Consider the following 15,748-nt stretch of genomic DNA (forward strand, 5'->3'; position numbering starts at 1 on the left):
CGCATCTTAACGAGATGCGATATATCGATCCCGGATAAATCGATTGCTACCCACCGATACGGGTAGTCAAGTTGAGTTCCTTCCATCTTTTGCATCATTTTGCATCATTTTGCATCATTGCCGGTAATGAGAATTCCTCAGGCCCATAGCAATACCTCTGAAAACCCACGGTCTTGGCGTTGTGCTCTCAGAGGTACCTGTGTAACCCTTTTGCTCTTTAATAGTATTATAGGATTAGTTGATTGCAATTTAGTAAACAATCCTGTTGGTGATGCATAATAAACCAACAGCAGAAAGAAGTTGGAGTAGAATCTTGTACCTCACTCCACATTAGCTTTGTTAGCTCAGCAGCGTTAACAGAAAGAAAGCAATAAAACCCCCAAGGAAAAAAAATTAAGATACAAGTGAACTGTAAAAATCAAGATTTCCCAGGTATATGGCTGCCAAGAACAACAAAACACAGGGAAGCTACTCATATGGTTCACAGACAGACGGTACAAATATAAAGAGAGACTGTTGTAAAATACACACTGAAGATTTACAAAAAGTGAATAAGTCAAAGCAGATGGCAATCTATAAAGTCTTAATATGGGCAAAGTTAGTGGAATATGGTTTTTTTCCACCCAGCTTCTTCTTCAGTAAGAATAATAAAAGGGAGCCATGTATGCATCATATTTTGACAATAATCTCAGCAGATCTGACTCCTGGATATACACAAGTGTCAGTTCTGCTAAGTAAGCAAGTCCAATTTTTACTTTTTCAATTAGAGCTGCTGTTGTGTGCAGTGTTGTAGCTGTGCTGGTCCGAAGACATTAGAGAGACAAGGTGGGTGAGGTAATATCTTTTATTGGACCAACTTCTGCTGGTGAGAGAGAAAAGCTTTGGAGCTTACACAGAGCTCTTCTTCCGGTCTTCTGCAGGTCTGAAGAAGAGCTCTGTGTAGCTGCAAAGATAGTTTATGCCTGTATCTAAATTTTTCTTGAACTATCTTGATTTATAAACGAGATTGCACAAACGTTTTCTAGTCAGTTAAGAAATGGATTTGCCTGATCACTTCATTTTTGTCTGTTCTCCTGCACCTGATGGTCATTCAAAGGTAATATTGGGTTTACTTAAGAGGGAGGGAAAGAGAAAAGGAACAAAGAAAAGGAAATTGCATAGGCTGAGAAGTCACCAGGGAAAGGAGAAAAACCAATAGAGAAGATCCAGGAGAGCTGATGAAGGGTAGGGAATTCTTTTTCAGGGAAGAGAAGGAATTTACAGAAGGAGCTGGAAAGGCTCCAGAACAGAACATGGTGCTACTGGAAAAGGAAAGAAATTTGTAATGGGAAGAGAGAAAGCTCCAGGATAGCTCAGGTCAAAGAAAGGAAGCCAGCCATAGATCACCCTTATTTTGCCTTTAAAATTCTTAACAGCTTCATGAATATTTATTAGCTTATTGGATCAAGATCAGCCAATATTCAAGTTTCACTGTTAGATACTAACCCAGAGGCTGGGGACTGTCATATGCTTGTTGTGTCGGTCACGCTGTCTGGTGTGGCTCATGACTATGAGTGTCAACCTCAGGGGCAGGGGTGCTGGGAACAATTTGTATAGTGAGGGTGCTGGGAGCCATTGAACCAAATTGTAAACCCTGTATATAATGGAAACCACTTCAAGCCAGGGGTGCGGCAGCACCCTTAGCACCCCTAGTTCCAGCACCTTTGCTCAGGGGAGACTGTCATGTACCAGGGCAGAGACCCCAAACTGGTTGTCTGTTCTATCACTAGATTTTACCAACCCAGTAACAAATGTGAACTCCTGAAGCACTATAATAGTCTTATTGTGGATTCACAGACAGTCCCCTTGGGCACTCCAGTGTGTCTTGCCACCCAGGCAAGCTGGACTTAGTGCTAGCTGGTTGCTATACACCAAAAATCACAAAATATTCAGGTTGCTCCCAGTCCTAAGAGACCAGTCATTTACCCCAGGTCAATTTGTACCTTAGATCTCTCACCAAAGACAATACTTGTAACCAGTCCTGTAATAAACTAACTAAAGATTTATTAACTAGGAAAAAGAAATTAGAGAGTTATTACAAGGTTAAAGCAGGCAAGCATACATAAACAAATGAGTTACAGTCTATGGTTTTAAAAGGTGACAGAGTTGTAGCAATATGTCAGCTCTGAATGTCCTTAGGGCTAACGTAGGTTGACCCAGGGGGATCTCTGCTTCTGTTCTGTAGCTCCAGCTCCATGAGAGTCCAAACAGCAGAAGAGAGATGAAAAATTTTCTTGACAGCTATCTTTGTTTCCTTCTTCCAGAATTCAAGTTGATGGGACGAACCCTTTCGCATGTAGCCTCTTCATGGGTGTGAAAGGGAAATCAAAGTCTTTGTACTGAGATGTCCCCCAATGGCCCATTTAGTTTTGATAGGCCTTTTTTGATGGTTAGGAGACAATCCTTCCTGACTGGGTTCTCAGTTTCAGAGTGAATATTTTTTACTGTCATAAAGCAAAAACTTAAATATTATCTTATAGCATTTGATAAAGAAATTATAATTGAGAGTCATCCATGCAGCAATTTACAAGCACTTCATGAAATCTAAACACATTGTTATAAGTCCAATACCCATTTTAACCATACTAACACAGGTGAGGTGGCAAAATTTGCAGATGATACAAAACTACTTGAGATAATTAAGTCCAAGGCAGACTGCGAAGAGCTACAAAAGGATCTCACAAAACTGCATGACTGGGCAACAAAATGGCAGATTAAATTTAATGTTGATTAACTGCAAAGTAATGCACATGGGAAAACATAATCGCAACTATAGATATAAAATGATGGGGTCTAAATTAGCTGTTACTATTCAAAAAAAGAGATCTTGGAGTCACTGTGGATAGTTCTCTGAAAACATCCACTCAATGTGCAGTGGCAGTCAAAAAAGCGAACAGAATGTTGGGAGTCATTAAGAATGGGATAGATAAGAAGACAGAAAATATCATATTGCCTCTATATAAATCCATAGTACACCCACATCTTGAATACTGTGTGCAGATGTGGTCACCCCATATCGAAAAAGATATATTGGAATTGGAAAAGGTTCAGAAAAGAGCAACAAAGATGATTAGGGGTATGGAACGGCTTCCTTGTGAGGAGAGATTAATAAGACTGGGACTTTTCAGCTTGGAAAAGAGACAACTAATGGGGGATATGATAGAGGTCTATAAAACCATGACTGGTGTAGAGAAAGTGAATAAGGAAATGTTATTTACTCCTTCTCATAACATAAGAACTAGGGGTCAACAAATGAAATTGATAGGCAGCGAGTTTAAAACAAACAAAAGGAAGTATTTCTTCACACAACGCACAGTCAACCTGTGGAACTCTTTGCCAGAGGATGTTGTGAAGGCCAAGACTATAACAGGGTTCAAAAAAGAACTAGATAAATTCATGGAGGATAGGTCCATCAATGGCTATTAGCCAGGATGGGCAGGGATGGTATCCCTAGCCTCTGTTTGCAGAAGCTGGGAATGAGCGACGGGGAATGGATCACTTGATGATTACCTGTTCATTCCCTCTGGGGCACCTGGCATTGGCCACTGTTGGAAGACAGGATACTGGGCTAAATAGACCTTTGGTCTGACCCAGTATGGCCGTTCTTACATTCTTATATGAAACAGACTGGTTTCTAGCAATGAATCTGTCAGTGCTTGGCTAAGGCCTAAAACCTTGGCAAGAGCTGGCACCTGGTCAGCCAGTGTCACAGGGTGATTCTGGCTACAGGTCTGACAAAATATCTCTGGCTTGATAATCCCCACTGCACCTTGGTAAAGTCAATGGGGAGATTGGTTTGGCTTGGCTAAGAGAGTCACAGCCCTGCAAACCTGAACAGAAGCAGGCTAAGAATGACAGATGTTAGGAACACGGCTGGGCAACATCCACTAACAAAAGGAAGATGCTCTCCATTCACTTTTAATCCTTCTTTATTTCCTTCAGATTTTGATGAGGATAATGCAAATTAATGTCTGCAGAAAGTGATGCAAATAAGAGAGTTACAAACTGTAATTTAAAAGGACAAACAGCGGTATGCCTAATGTCCATAGTATAAAAAAGGTACATAATCTATTTTGTCTATTGCTTGCTTTAATACAAAGAAATTTAGTTCCTACTGGGAGAATTTATTGCTGCAGGTTCCCTACCAATTTAGGACTGTAGTGTTTACCTTTCCCTGTGAGCAGGCAGAGAAACAATGGTATATTGTGTAAATACAGTGGGGACATGGATTAATTTCAAACCCATCACGTAATCTTATGAGATTTCCCACGAGATCTCCTAACAGGTTGCAGCACTGTGAGCCATTATTTCCATATTTATTGGAAATAACATCTGAGCTAAGGCAATGCACAATATTCCCAATGCAAGCTCTCATGATGAGAATGAAATTAACTCTTATTGCGGTAAGTGCTGAGGGTTTGTTGTTTTTTTGTTTTTTTTTAATCCTGAAACATTTACCCCAAATAACTACATATTCCCTTAAAGCTGTTGTGATACAGTATATCGTGTAACATTGTAATTTGGGGTTTTTTGTAAAGATGACTTTTGATCTGAAAATCCCCACTGAAATGACTGGGCTTGATTCTGATCTCTCTCATACTATAAAACTGGCGCAACTCCACTAATTTTAATTGAGTTATTCCAGATTTATGCTAGTGTGAGATCAGAACCAGATCTACTTTATGATACTAATTGTGCAAAGACCTTTCAAAATGCAAATATTGACACAATAAAGCTTAATTAAAATGAGTGTGTTCTACAGTGCTGTATGCTACAGAATGTACTTAAAAAAGCTTTATTATATATTCAATATTGCAGAACTCAGAGGCCCCATTGTACTAGCTACTGTACAAATACAAAGAAATACAGTGTCCCTGTGCAAAAGAGTTTACAAGCCTACTGCTGAATTATTTGGTGGAATGTGGGTCAGGAAATACACTGATACCCTCAGTTTCTTGCAGTTAAATTCATTGGGCCAGATCCTCAGCTGGTGAAATTTGGTGTAGCTCCACTGAAGATGAAGAACTAGCCCCGACTATTTATTTGTTTAGTTACTTGCAAAGTGTCCCCAGTTCCAAGATACACACGGATACTTCTGTACTTAGATAACATGGGGATACTGGGTGCACCTTGGAAGTACCTAAAACTCTAGGTGTGTTATCATGTTTCATTAAGGCTCTGGGCCACGCTCCTACAAATGTTTCCCCTTCAATACTGATTCCTTTGTGAAAATAGGCAGTTTCTCCTTCTTTAATCAACCTCCCGCTCTTACCTGATTCATCCACTGATGCCTCAACATGCTGCTTGTAGTACTGCAATTTGTCGTCAAGGAAACAATTGTTAGGTCATAATCTACAGCTTGTGTCACTGAATGAATTGGGTAAGAGGGTCAGGGCAATTATAAGAACAATCTTCACTTATTCAGAAGTATGTTATTAGTTATGTACTATGGGGAAAAATACAAAAAGTACGCTGCAGTGGAATTTTGGTTTCAAAAGTTGCATTTTTTTTAAATGTTTGCCTGTGGGTGGCAGCGACTGGGGGAAATCCAATAAAATTGGTTTTAGAAGCCATATCAGAAGATCATACACATAGCTACTCTGCAAGATGAGATTGCTATGGCATCAGACCCACAGCTGCCAAAATTTTCATGGGAAGCTGAGGTACTGGCAGCCTTCTCCCTGAGGGCCTGCTGAGATTTGACTTGTCCACTTAATTAACCACTTAACCATACTGTCCAAAAAGGCTGAACATGCAGCTGTCTGCAAATAGCTTAACATTGCCCTGTAGGTTTTTTTTTTTTTAAATAGAGTATCCATTTTCCTGCCTGAAATAGCCTTAGGCCAGAAATCTCTTCAGCTAGACTGGTGCTCCATCTACCCCTGCTCATGTTACAGCTGTGTCTGTCTTGCAAGTCAAGGGGGATTCTTACCCAGGACTCGACAAAGCTTAAAAAAAAAAAAAAACTTGGAGGGCTAAAGCTAGCCACTATTTAACATCCCAGTCCATTCTTTTTGAAAGTAAAGATATACCCACAATTGTTGATCATTATAATTGTAAAATAATCTGAGTTTTTACAAACCACTATCACTTGGCATATTAAAAACATTTCAATATTTTACAGTTTAAATGAATTTACTAATATAAATATTTTATTTTCATTATTGGCAGAGGCTACTGGCTGCACATAGTTAATATTGACTCCAAACCTAAAAAGAATAATCATATTAACACCCAAGCTCTTTTAATCTACATTTTTGTAAATGTTTTCCTAAGAGTTCATTCTTACATAATATAATAGACCCTCATTTGGAAACTCAGCCCTCAGCTTCAGTACAATAGTCTCTTTTTTGCCCCCAAACCTATTCAACTGTTGTTTAACACAATCAGTTTCTCCCAGGTCTCTTAGGGATTTAAGTTTAGAAAACAGGCTTGCAAAAATACAGTGGCTCTTTTATAGTCTTACTAATTAAATGTAATTAAATTAATGGTAACTGAAATTGAATGTATTAAAAAAATCCAAAAGCATTTTGCTTTACATGTATAAACACTAGAGTAATTATTTCCTTTTCGGGAAAATGCCAGGGTAATAATGGAGATGACAGTGAAGTTCTTCACAATGGGCCGATTTAGACTATCAGGATTCATTAGCATGTGTGTGACTAGTAAATAATTGCATTAATTTTAAGCCGAGTAACATATTTAGAAAACTGGAAAGAACCTTATTTTGTGAATTTAATCAACCTTTGCTCTTCCCCAGGTAGGTCAGAGCATATCTGCAATATTAAGCTGAAACTTATTCTTTACCATAGACCCATGATAAGAGACCAGTGATTTTCAAACTTTAGAACACTTTTGATGGTTTGTAAACAAAGAACACTTCAAAATAAATAAATGAAAACTTTCTGTTAATATAACGGTAATTATGGAGATAAGTAATCTTTCCATCATTGAAGCGGTAACCAGCATTACCTTGTAAGCCCACTTTTCATCCCTCTCTATTTCCAAGAATCAAAACGCTCGATTTCTCAAAACTCTATAGATAGAGAATTTCTCAAGAAAGTGGTTCCATTTTTAAATGTTTTTAATTGTCTAATTTTTCTTTGCCTCCATCTATTGGCCTAATTAAATCACATGACAATAAACAAATCACATCATATTTACATTTTCAAATTTAGCTTCTGCAAGAGGCAGTTTTCAAGGGCAGAAAGAGTAAGCTGTTCAAAAAGTTGACATTAGCTATGGTTCATCATCATTGAAGTGACTTACTGCCAGTGACCAATTTATGGCACCCTATGGTTAGTAGACTGTCTTCACACAAAACAATGTGTTACTTGTGTCCTATGTTAACCACAGTGCCTAGAATAATATGGATCCAATCATAACATAATGAATTAAATATCAACATATATCACTGTGATACATTGGGGCCAGAATATATAAAGAGTACAAGATCAATATCTATATAGAAAGTATGTAGAGTATGAGTATGTATACTTACACTCTATTTTAAGAGACAGCCCCAAAATATCCCCAAATACACAGAGTGCAAAGGTGCAATAGAATTAGTAGACAATCACACTTGTTAAGCAATTACTTTGTATCAGTTCCTTGAATTGTCGTGTAAGAAGCCTTTCATTATCTATATTAAGTGTGTAAATATATTGCATTACATGCACCACCATGCATGCATGACACACAGTAACTGTTTACAGAATGAGAGATTGTCACTGAGAAACATTTATGATTGGTGAAGTTACATAATAATCCAGTTACCTGGATTTTACTAGGTGATCTAAATTCACTTGCTCCATGATGGTACCGTAAATTTACTATATGCACACCTTAATAATCAAGTTGCAGAAGTAGAAGGACTCTACTCATTTTCCTTTACTTTTCTTAGTTCAAAATGAAATCTGTGTTTGGTTTCACTAGAACTATAAATGGTAAGCAATATTAACCAAGACAATTTCTAAGTTCCTATTTAGTGCTCTAATTTGAAGTCTGACAGTTGTGTAATGCAGTACTGACATCTTCAATTTATAGTATAGTAGGTTACTTGATAAAATACGGCGTATTTCACACTGTGACTCGCCCACAATTGTTCCTGTGAATCATAGGGAAGAATTGCTTTCAGACTTGAATTACTAAACCAAGTACTGCTGCTTGTAATCATCCACTCTAAACACACTTTCTAGCATTGCTAACAGAGACAAATATTTGCAACACCTAACCCAAAAAGTACAGCATAAGATAAATAAAATTGTCAACAGGTAATATTTTTTGCACAACTTTGTTCAATATAGGGTACATCACAGCAGAAATATACTCTCTGATAGAAAATAAAGAACTGTTACCTATTTTAGAAAGCAAAGGGTAAATTACAAATCATGGGAAACCTGCAGAAACTGATGCTTTATCTAAACAAACTTTCAAAACTACTACTGCCCATTGACATTAACTAAAATACAGTATTGCCTCAATCCCCAGGTGCACCAGGAGCCTTGTTCAAAGCCCACTGAAGTGAAAGGGAGTTGTTTGGATCAGGACTCAAGGTAAGAGCTTGGTACATCTGGATGGGAGCGAACAAAGAAGCTGTTTTCAGCTTCTCTATTATTGGGCTGGCTGGGGTCTGTTTCAGCCCCTGTTGTAGACTGCAGCAGCCTCAAGTTTGTTCTAAACTATATCCAGTTGGATATGGCCCCAAGAGCTCGTGCACAAACTACGGACGGTTCTATGTTTTGGCCATCCCTCATTCTCCCCACCCCCAGGAGCGCCTTACGCCAGAGGCCAAGAAGGGGTTGGAGATGGTGTAAGAATCAGCTACACAGATTTTACACATGCTACCCAGGAAGATCTGCCATTTTTCTGACCAGCATGCACCACTGGAGAATGCAAAATGGCCAGAGCAGGGCTCAGGATTAAGCCTTGTGACTACAGGTTAGACTCCACTCAGAAAACTTAGGACAGATAACAAAAAATTACAAGATAGCAAGTAGTCTCACTCAACTGAGGACATTAATATGCTCTTTGAAAAGCTGCCTAAACTCACACTTCATCTGATTCCCTGTGCCAACCAAATGTCAGTCCTAAGCTTGAATTTCCCGGCTTCTGTCAATTGGTCACAATTTAACACCAGTTTTGGGTTTAATATTTCAGATTTAGCTACAGTAAAAACATGCCTGTTACATTTCCAAGGTTACAAGAGTCAATTTTTCAACTCTTCTGTTGTTTTGCACAGGCTTTCACAGATGAAACACAGATTTCCCCCCTAAAAATGACCAGATTCTTCACTTAATAATTTTTAGCAATTTAACACTGCAAGTGCCCAGTAAGGGCTGACAACACCCTTTCCTTTGTAACAAGTGCATCTATGAACAGACGAGGCATTTTCTGATCTATATTTGATTTAAACAAACAAGTGTTCCATGCATTAAACTTCAGTCTCTTGCTAGCTAATTTCAAAAAATAACAGACCAAGTATTCCTGCTAGAATTCTGCCAATAGGAACCTTGAGGGAAACTGCTGAATTGGGGCATTCCCTGGCTAAACTGGCTATGCGCCTTTTCAAAAAGTCTGAGCTGTCAATTTAGAACTGCATTGGCTGATCACATCCACCCTCCCCATCAACTAGATTAGTTACAGCCACTCCCTGCCACCATAACCTGGACCCTTGCCAAAGAGTTTGCCATCAGGGCACTCCACCAGGACTATGCTGACATAAACTGAGGTCAATTTGACACAATATCTTTTATTTTTTCTTTCATGTTCCTGACAAACTTATGTGCCATAAACACTAAAGTGCATCCCATTCACTTTTAAAGTACTTCAGACAAAGAGTCAAATGGGAATGCACTTTTACACAACCACTGTTAGTTTAAAAAAAAAATCATACAAATACATTTTTCCATTGGAGGTTACGTTTACAAATACTCTGTGCCTGGTAGATTGTCAAAGAATGTGTGCACATATGTAATCATTCCTTCCTGGAATCTTGGGCAAAATGACAGGATTCAGAGAATTTGGCTTCCCCATCAGTACTTGGCATCTCATACACTACAGCCTGAATACTGATGGCTTTATAGGCTTGCTATTTGTGAAGAATCACTTTGTCACTGGGTGGTGCCCAAACAGCTGTGTGCATGCAGTCAGTAGTTCCCAGGAGCAATGGAAAATTAACTAAGCCAAAGAAGTCATACATTGCTTAGTGCTTTACTTCTGGCACATTGTATCTCTGTAAAACTTAAAGCATAATTCTCAGTATGTATCTGCTTGTGCATGCCTAAGTATGGGTCACATTAGAGACAACACTAGGATCACTAGGATCACTAGTATAGAATTTAATAAAGGTTTAAGTTCTATTTAGGAATAGGATAAGGTTCAAGTTTGTTCTTATTCCAGTTAGGTTTAGACATAAACTGCAAAGCAGGTGCCCATAAGGCACAAAGTCAAAGGGGACACCCAACAGAGCTGAATGCAAAGGGAAACTTACAAGAATGCCTGCAAGTTTCCTTTTAGAACAGGCTCCATGGAGAGAGAGAGAGAGAGAGAGAGAGAGAGAGAGAGAGAGAGAGAGTGTGTGTGTGTGTGTGTGTGTATATATATATATATATATATATAAAAGGAAACTGGGTCTAGTGAATTTCCATCTGTCATCCGCAACCCCTCCCATGTATAACACTACTGCTGCTGACCCCCCCGAGACCCAAAATGAATTAAAAAGGCAAGGAAAACACTAAAGATGTGAAAAGGCAAAATAAACAGGGAAGAAAAACATATAGAACAAAAGCACAACATGAAGATGGAACAGATGAAAAGGAGGGAAATAAGGAAAAGGAAAGAAGTGACAAGAGGCTGGAAGTATGAGGGAGACACAATCAGAAAAATTTGCATTTCAGGATCCGTTGTACCAGCTGCAATACAGCTAGAATTCTGGCAGCAAAGGACTGAGAGTCTTTTGCTGGCTCTGAAATTATCTCGCTGTATCATCCTGGGCAAGACACTTGGTCTCTTGCTGTCTGAGGTTCCCCCATTCATCAGGGTATATTGATTAAAATCAAATGGATTTAAATCATCGATTTTAATCATGCTTTAAAATCAGCAAACAGAAAACCTTGATTTAAATCACCGATTTTACTCATGATCTGTATTTGTACCTTTTAGTTATTTTCCTAAAGAAAGGTTGATTCTCATTAGTTGGTAAGCATTAAAACACATTGATGTGCAACCAAATATACTTTTTACACTAAATATGGTGCTTCTTTTTGCAAACCAGAAGGGTACACTATATCGATTCTATGGCAAAAAACTACGTTAATGCAGAGTTAACGTGCTTGGTGGTATATCATACCCTTGCAGAACACTGAGTTGAGCAAAACAAACCTCTGAAAACCAGCAAATGCACAGTTAAAGTTGTCCATGCAACCTTAACTCTGCCCTCTTTCAGCAACACCCCATTAAGACCCATTCACACACATACCTTTCATAGAATCATAGAATATTAGGGTTGGAAGAGACCTCAGGATGTCATCGAGTCCAATCCCCTGCTCAAAGCAGGACCAACACCAATTAAATCATCCCAGTCAGGGCTTTGTCAAGCCGGGCCGTAAAAACCTCTAAGGATGGAGATTCCATCACCTCCCTAAATAACCCATTCCAGTGCTTCACTTCACCACCCTCCTAGTGAAATAGTGTTTCCTAATATCCAACCTAGACCTCCCCCATTGCAACTTGAGACCATTGCTTCTTGTTCTATCATCTGCCACCACAGAGAACAGCCTAGCTCCATCCTCTTTGAGGGCTGCTATCAAATACCCCCTCACTCTTCTCTTCTGCAGACTAAATAACCCCAGTTCCTTCAGCCTCTCCTTGTAAGTCATGTGCCCCAGCCCCCTAATCATTTTCATTGCCCTCCACTGGACTCTCTCCAATTTGTCCACATCCCTTCTGTAGTGGGGGGACCAAAACTGGACGCAATACTCCAGGTGTGGCCTCACCAGTGCCGAATAGAGAGGAATAATCACTTCCCTCGATCTGCTGGCAATGCTCCTACTAATACAGCCCAATATGCCATTGGCCTTCTTTGCAACAAGGGCACACTGCTGACTCATATCCAGTTTCTCATCCACTGTAATCCCCAGGTCCTTTTCTGTAGAACTGCTGCTTAGCCAGTCAGTCCCCAGGCTGTAGCAGTGCGTGGGATTCTTCCTTCCTAAGTGCAGGACTTTCCTTTGCCAATGCCACAGTTGCTGAGATGTACAGGCTCTCTAACTCCTTTTACACCACCACCACCCCATTCACTCTCACCCAGAGGATTCCGTCTAACACTGAAAGGACAAAAAGGAAAAAAAAAAGAATCAGTTGCCCACATCATCTTCCCTCTGTTCTCCTGCAGCTGGCAGTAACCAATGGAAATTATTTATATATAATCCAGGTGCAGTCAGTGTATTAGGTGTTCTTACACTAAATAGTGGAGGCAGAAGTTGGGCCTGCAACACACATGGATTACTTGGAGGTGTGTGACAGAGCCGTGATTATATGAGGAGATGTATGTTTGCAGACTCCGACATGTTTGAGTAAGGGGACGAGCCGCATGTGTACCTCCAGAATGCAATAGAATCCAGGGATTGCGTGTAATTCCCTGGGGAAGTGTGGTAACCACAGCCTCTCCAGGGTCTAAGAACAGGGGTGGGAGGAGTGGTTTAGGCAAATTCACTTAGATTGTAACACCTCAAAAGAGGTAACACCTCCTTGGCAAGTTTCAAACTATCCTGGTTCAAACTGGATTCGCCAGAGACCAACAGACAATGAAAGGACTTTTGGATAAATAGCCAGAGTTTAAACTGACTCGGGGGCCTTCATTCTGATCCAGCAAATGGAAAGGACTTTCTGTCCAAAGGGCAGCCGCCAATCCTTAAGGAAGGACTGACACCTACCCAAGCCCTTGTGGAGAGAGGTGGTGGATGATCTCTGGTAAACTTAACATGCATGTAGGTTCTTTTATTGTTTTAACATGTTTTCTCTGTAATGCTTGTCCCTTAAAAATAAATGTGCTTACTTAGAAAAAGCTGCGTGGTAACCTTAAACCATGGGCAGTGACACTGTTTATAGCATCTGAGAAGAAGGGAAAGCAGGCCTGCTTAGGCAGTCTGACTTGCTGGGGAATTCACAGTGCAGGCAGGGAACTGTGCAGCCTGGAAATACCCTGGTCAGGAGGGAGGGGCTCATTTCTCTGCCCAAGAGTGGGTGCCCTTGCTGGGCCAGGGAGGGGGAAGGAAGGTGCAGTGGCCCTGAACTGTGACACCATGAACCCTCAAATTTCCCCAAAAATGTTCTTCTAGAACTTATTAATAGCTTTCATATTGTCACTGAGGCAATTATGTAGACGCTCAGACAAGTCAGAGAAAGCCATCACTGCTCTTGGACACAAATCTCTGATGCAGTCCAAATATGCTCTCAGACATAATTTGATGTGTATACCAGGAATAAGTCCCAGATCATTTCTGCCCGAGTAAATCACCCAATGTCCAGTAGATCACAACTTCTTACGGCACCACGTAAATGTTGCAGAGTGGGTAAAATATGATGCTAACGCAGGCCACCGCTCTCCTCCAAAATCAGCCTGCAGTTAGCAGTCCCCATGTCATGCTATACCCCTTGCTCTCTCGCAAACTTTTGCAACATCATGATCCAGGAATCACCCAGAATCCACACATTGGAAATATGGTAGCACACATATTTCTTCTCTTTCAGTGGTCAAGGTACCTGCACTGTCAGTTCCAAACCTCCATGTTATGTGTCTTTGAAAACACCACATTAACCTACCCTGAGTTCAGCAAGTAGCCACTGCCTCCCTTCCCAGCTCCTCAGGGGCTTACAATACAGATATTTCCTCAAACAACCAGTCCAAAGCTTGCCTACCACCCATCTTCATTGCCCAACCCCTCTGCAGCCACAACCCCACTCCCTGTCCTTGTCCTGCCACCCTCCACCCCCATATACACACCAATTGCTGTCTTTGGCTCCTCCCCATCTGATGAAACAAAAATATTCTGCTCAGTTCACAGCAAACCTCCCCATAAAATGAAAACACATTATAACAGAGACAACTTGCAGCAAGCAATATGAATTATTAAATCTTTATTGCACAGGTGTACAGATTAGAAATGTCAGTGGTGGGATGTTCACCAGAGGCAGTAGCATTGGCACATTCCCTCAAACTAACCAGGTAAGTACAAAGTGGCTGCATAGAAATCCTCTCAAGGTTTTTTTCTTTATTGGTGCAAGCACAATACAATCCTTCTGGACTACACATCTATGCAAGCAAAGAAGCAAACATGTTCTTACAAACTATGCTCAGATCGGAGCCCCCAAAGATTTAGTGGGTGTTATACACTACCTTGGGTAAAACTTCACAGATTGAGACGGTTTTGACCTGCATCACATCAACAGTTTTATCTCTAGCTCTGCAAAAAAAAAAACTTTTTGAAAAACAGCTATTTTTTTCAGGGTTTATATCTCCACAACCCCTATTTCGAATAATCCCAAATTTCAATCACTATCCCTATACTGCACCCTCCTGATGAGCATCAAATTTCAAAGGACTCTGACAGTGCATGTCAATACTATAGGACTTAGAAAGGTCTAGGTTTAAATAAAAGTTGTTATCTAACCTTAACGATAGTGGCACTACTGCACTACTATAATACATGTTTATTTAAGCAATTAGATATCTGAATTTGCATTTATTCAGATTCTTATTTTTTACATTTTTATTATGTTAGAAAATGGTGAATGTTGCATATCTTATTTACTAGATGATTAATTTTTACTTGCAATTTGTGTCAAGCTCTCTTTTCAAATCAATTAAAAATGCACAAAAATAGCATTTTAATTATTTTTTTTAATTAAATAAAGTACCTTCAGTGTGCTGGATACATAAGAAAAAAAGGTTTATCAAAACATGTTATGCATTTAAAAGTAACTTAGTTATTAAACAGTTTATCTATCTATCTAAACCATTATTCTTCTGTGCTTAGCGAATTGAACTGATTGTTTTTCTGGTCACCTTATGCTTCAAGATTTTAGAATTAGTAGATCTCATCTTCTCACACCTAAATTTTATCCACAGATTGGAAGAGGAAAAACAAGCTTTCCTGCTTTTGTCTAAGTCCCTATTGGTTTCTTCACTTTGAATGAACTAATCACTGAACAAAACCAGTTGAATACACTGTAATGCACAAAATATTCTCTCTGTACCCGCAGAAGAGGTTACTGCTGTCAAAAGCCAGTTTAGCACTTCAGCAAACTCTGATTTCGAGTGACTTCCACCAGTTCAGTGGTGTTTCTTTAGAATTTGGCACCAAATATGTACTGCTTAATATTATTTTTCCATTTAATTTAAATGATTTTAATAGATTATAGTAAGTTTAGGACTTAACATAAGTTGTAAATTTCAAATTTAATTGTAAATATTTTTATAAACAAACATATTCAATTTAAATAAAAAATCCAATTTAAATTTTAAAAAAATCTTCTTTTTAATTTAAAAAAAACATATTTTTTCCTCCAGAAAATGGAGATAATGGTACTTCTCCAGCTTTTCAAAACACACTAAGATCTACAGATGAAACTATTCATTTCATTAAACATTTTGGGATGGGCTTGGTCACTGCCGAAACCAATCACTGTACAGCATGCACTGTCCATG

This window comes from Emys orbicularis, chromosome 1, assembly GCF_028017835.1.
Source record: "Emys orbicularis isolate rEmyOrb1 chromosome 1, rEmyOrb1.hap1, whole genome shotgun sequence".
In the NCBI taxonomy this organism is placed as follows: Eukaryota; Metazoa; Chordata; order Testudines; family Emydidae; genus Emys; species Emys orbicularis.